Source organism: Cupressus sempervirens, chromosome 8, assembly GCF_028749045.1.
Source record: "Cupressus sempervirens isolate cs-2001-9-10 chromosome 8, ASM2874904v1, whole genome shotgun sequence".
NCBI classification, from domain to species: Eukaryota; Viridiplantae; Streptophyta; class Pinopsida; order Cupressales; family Cupressaceae; genus Cupressus; species Cupressus sempervirens.
Window position 1 is genome coordinate 221,474,055 of NC_143125.1, and position 5,802 is coordinate 221,479,856.

Below are 5,802 nucleotides of genomic sequence, written 5' to 3' on the forward strand. Positions count from 1 at the left end.
AGGGGAGAATACCCTAGATTGGGAGAATAACCTAAATGTAGTGAATAATGAGAAAGGGGAAGAAGTATATAGATGAAGAAGTATAATTAAAGAAAAGGATAATTCTACATAGATGAAAAATGATAGAAGATTGAACCTGAACAAAAAATCATAATTAGAGGGGGAGTAATGTTGAAGATAATCAAGAGTTTTCTATTGCTAAATATACAGACTGAGTAATAGTTTGAAGAACCAGAATTGAATATTTGTATTGTTGACTATACATACATTTGATTATCGTAGTAATATAAAATCTTATGTTGTTTATTTCCATCGATGCCAAAGGGAGATATTGTTTTCCCCAACTAATATGGTAATTGATGATGCATTGAACATATGCAAAAGAGTCATATCAGTTATTATATTATCATTGATGTCAAAGTCTTAATTAACTAGGTCCATTATGCTAATTGAAGAAAGTACCATATCACTTGATTGATTAAGATGATTCAAAGAAGGTATGTTGAAGATAGAATTGATATATAAGGTATTCAATGGGTACTAGAATAAGATGAACAATGATTATGTAATATTGGTTTGATTGTGTTACAATCATGAAATGTTGTAATGTATTGAATTTTACAAGCTTAAATGAATCACAAGGTTAATGAAGGGAAATTGTATTCATCGACTGCCTATAATATTGCTTAAGTGATTACTAAGAAGAAGGAAGAACATAGTTTCATGAGAAAGTTAGTATTAAACAATCTATATGTTTCTCGAGTAATAGTTTTATTTATTGAGAAATAGTTAGATGAATGAATTTGGAAAATTACAAATTGAGACTGAATTTTGATGAAATTATAGAAAGTTTAAGAAGGTTTGTTACAAGAGTCAATATTTGTTACAAGATCAATGATGGATAAAAATCAAGAAGAATCTAATGAAGGAAATTGAATAAGGATAACTTGGTTGGAAATAATGTTTCATGTAAAGTTATATTTTATATGTCTAAACATATTGTATGAAGTAATTCAATTGTAAACCAAAGATTGACAATTCTATTTAAGTGGGAAAAGATGGAAGAATCTGAAAGCATTAGGAAATATATTTAAGGATTTTTTGGAGATAGAATAGGCTGGTGATATATTTATGTTGATCTCATGTTGTTCAAATGAAGCCAATTACGCTGAAGTCTTCAGGGTTGATGTGGAATGTGAAGTTGTTGAATGTAAAGAGCTATTTGTTGAGCCAAGTTAGATGAGCACAAAATAGAGAAGACAAGAGGAAGAAGTTTATGGAAGACACAATCAACTGAGTGTGTAAAATATTCAAAAATAGCTATAACAAAGATCTAAACAAGAAAATGTATTTTCTATTCTTAACAGATCACTTTATACTATTTATAGTTTAGCTATTGCAGTTGAAAAAATCTCAGAAGTACTAAGTAGACCAACCAAGTATATGAAATCATTTACGGAAACATCAATTAATGGTGTTTGTCAGTCCTTTATATCAAAAAACTCTTTTTAGTCTTAAATGTGGAGTGATTAGTAGATGATCTTTTGGTCAAATCCTCTAACAAGGTCACTTCAGAAGAGTGAAATTTTTGGGTTATCATTCATAGGTGGTTTTTCCCTTAATAGGGTTTCCACATTAAATATTGGTGTCAAAATTGTGTATTTTTTTTTTTTTCAAGTTAATTTAAATGTTTTAAAAGTTTACTACAAATCGATAATAAATAAGATATTACTAGGTAATGAATGGAAAGTTACTTATAGATGATAATGCAAAAAAACACTTTGACATAAGTATGGATTAAAGTATTTGAAGAGATAGTTTAGAGACTATACCGAGTGATTGAATGTATTAAGGATATTTTTATTAATATTAATGGTCTAGTAGTATTGAAAATTTTGAAGGGACTGTGACATAATTTGACATAACTAATTTAGCTCACCTCCTAGTTATCTAACATGCTAAGTCAATTAGTAGTCAAAGTTAGAGGGGAAATAATTTAAGTCCTTCTCATGATACATCTAATAGGGATTAGAGAGGAAGAGGAAGAAGGAAAGGACCAAAAAGAGGAGGTTTTTATAGAACATGTCTCTACTACTACAAAAAAGTACATAAATCTTTTGAGTGGCCCCAAAATCAAGGGAAAACTAGTTGAAGAAACACAAGTGGAACATGTTGATAGATATTTCAAATCATCATATTCTAAAGATGTTGAAGAAGGAGAAGTCATGGTTGATAAAAGAGCCTTGCTAAGTGATGAGAAAGATCTTGAGAAAATGAAGAATTTGTTCTCTACAAGGTGTAAGTTTAAATGGACAAGTATGCAATTCTAGTATATAAAGTGGTAGAAAAGACAATCTTGTTTATCATGAAATGGTTAATATGTTTTTGATAAGATAAATAGGTTTTACAGGGATCCTAAAACCCAAAAGTTAAAACAAATCAAAAGGTTGAAAATAAGTAGTTTAAGCCCAGCCAAAAGTTAAAACATATCATAAGGCTGATACTATGCACTTTAAGCCCAGCCAAAGAATGAAAGCCAACCAAATGGCTAGTACAATAAAAAAAAAAAAAGCTAGAACCACAAAAAACTATAGCATACTAATAGTCCAAAAGATAGAAAGAGAAAAACCAAAGTTACTCCTCTACCTTTCTCTCAAACTCCTGTATCATTTGTGCTACTTCATAGACTTTGTTAGTCTCCTTAGCCATATGCTCCTACTTCTTCTAATCTTCTTGATCCAAGTTGCTGAATGTAATGTTAGTCATCATGTCCTCTTCCATTTTGGCTCTTTCTCTATCCTTTTCCTTGTTTTCATCTAGAGGACCTCTACCTTTTAGCATTCCATTAAGGGATGAGATGTTATCATTGATTGAATTTAGAATGGATATCATCTAATTTTCTATATTATGATTATATTTTTCAAAATTCTAGATTTTCTTCTTAGCCAAACTGAGTCAATTCCCCTGATCATTCAAATTTCTACATTCTAGTATCTTCCTTTTGTTTTCCAGTTAGCTTATTTTTTCTTTGAACTCATCCAATTCATGGTAAAGCCATTTGATTGACCTAAAATTTTCAATCATACTATATCTAGCATTATTAAGCACATTCATGTCAGTTTCCCTTGAATTATCCATAATAGCCACCATTGCAAGATCAATGAGATCCTCGAACTAGAGCTGACCCTATTTTTCTTGTAGAATTTGGGGGTTCATAACCTCTCTGACAATACCCATTTTGGAAGTTCTTACATTAAAATTTCTCTAGGCCATGTGCCTCTCCTTCATAACCACCTCTCCACCCTCTCCATCTTTCTTCTCCTTGTCCTATTCTTGAGGATGAACATGGGAAAGAAGAATGACAGAGATCTTTGACCCAGAATCAAAAATCCCCTTTGCATCCTTCTCTTTTGACCTCCTCGATTTTTTCACCACTGACTCCTCTTTCTTAATTTTCATCTCCTCATCATCCTCTTCATCAATTTTCATATCCTCCCCTTCATAGCTTGAAGTTTTAGACCTGTGTCTTCTAGGGCTCTTCCTACTCAGGGTTTTAATTGATGAGGGTGATTTATTCATTGACTCCTTGGCCTTATTTCCAAAAAAAATGTTTTCTTCACCCTCCAAACTAATACTTTGGACATCCTCCATATCAAATGAAAAACTAGAACTACTAGTATCCTCAAATGCATCCACTCCCTGCAAGGTGGTTTTGCTAATGTTTTGAGCCTTGAAATGCTCATAAATTAGAAGTAATAACCCCTCATGTAGGGCTAGATTCATAGAGGGTTTTTTCTTGTACCCATAAATACCCTTACACCTTGATGTATATAAATAAAAAGGGAAATAAATCTTGACACCATAGTGGAAGTGAATGAGTAAAACAAAAAGGTGTGTTCTTACTCTATCAAATCTAGTGTCCAAAGAAATATACTCTATAACAACCTATAAAACATACTTCCATAGCTTCTTGATAGAATCCATTTCATAGTAAGTTTCACACTTTACCAATTCATTTATCTCCTTGGTATTCTTTGCGAAATCCTTCACAACATTTGGTGACATCTTCTTATCTCTATAAAATTTCAACCCCTCTACCAAAATTTTAGTAAAAAGAGAAATGATTTCCTTAGTAACCTAAAATGAAACCCTATCCACTTTGACCCTCATGTCCTTCCAAGAATTAACCATACTATTAGTGATTGCAGGGTGGAAACTATGAAGTTTAGAAATATAGTTGGCTATACCACCCTTCTCCAATTTTTCCCAAACTTTAGCCCTTTCTTTCCATTTTTTAGCTTCACCAACAAGTTCCTTCCTACTTCATTCCCCCACTATTTTTGAATTTTCAACACAAAATATTCTCATAAACTATGACCTTTGATAACCCTTCTCAAGCCTCTAAAAACCCTGGTTTCCACCTCTTTGATAATCACTGATTAGTTTTTCATTACCCAAAAAATGGTAGAGAAGGAGGAGAAAATCAACCCATGAAACATGTCGATTTGACACAAATAACCTCATCTAATTTTGTTTTCTGTAAATGCCATAATTACAAAAACTCACACCCAAACTCTCATTAATAACAATTATTACAATTAGATATCCATTGTAACTCCCTAGATTTTTCTAGCTCAATGAGGCTCTTCACTTCTTCTAGGATATTCCTGCCTGAATTCAAAATCATCACCTTATCTTGCCTCACTACTTTCTTGGCAAACTAGTTTGCCCAAAAATTTTCCTCCTTGTATTCATGGGTGATGTGGACACTTTCAAAATTGCCAAGAAAGGAATGGGTCTCTTCAATGATATTAGCTATGGACCATGATGGTTGGGTGATCCCTTTAATACATCTTATGATGTTATTTGAATCCCCCTCCAGCCATAATTTTTTAACTCCCATGTCCAAAGCCAATTTTACTATGTGGCATGCTACACTAGCTTCTACATAATGGTTTGTCTTAAACCCCAAAGGATGAGAAAAAGCCACCACCCCTCCACCATAGCTATTTCTAATGATACCTCCACAACCCAAAGGTCCAAGGTTTCCTTTTGCTACACCATCAAAATTTTCTTTATGACATCCCTCAGGAGGGAGTGGCCATGTCACCTCCTATCTTTTAGTCTTCTTATCCTTATCTTTCTCCTTCTTATTACCACCATTTTCAATATCTCCCCCCTTTCTAATTTGTTAATTTTCCTTTATGTTTCTATAAATCTTTTCCACTAGAACATAAGCAGGTTCCTCTCTATCTCTGAGGATTCTATTTTTTTTTTCCTTCTAGACTCCCAAATAGAAACGAGCAGAGACTAGGTACTTAAATCTTGTATATTTGTACCTTTTAACATACTATTCCATTGACAAAAGAAATCTAGAACATTACTTGGCTTGCACCAACTTACCCCAAGATTCTTAGTTAAGTTATCTCAAACCTTCCTTGAATAAGGACAATGGATAAACATATGATTAAATGATTCCATTTCATATTTACACAGTATACATCTATTAGGCATAGGATGTCCTTTTTAAATTAAATTATCCTGGGTAAGAATTTTTTCTTGTAAAGCTAGCCAGAAAAAAATATTAATCTTTGGGGTAAGACCAAGTAACCATGCTTTAGCTCAAGGGGCTTCTCATTCAATGTGTAAGACCAGGTAACCATGGTAACAATGTGTAAAATCTGGGCGAATTGTGTTATTTTAAAACCACAAAAAAATTATACATTGGAAAACAAAAAATAATAATCACATTAAAATTTTAAGTTTTTGGGCGAATCATTTCATTGTATTCAAGGTTAAAAA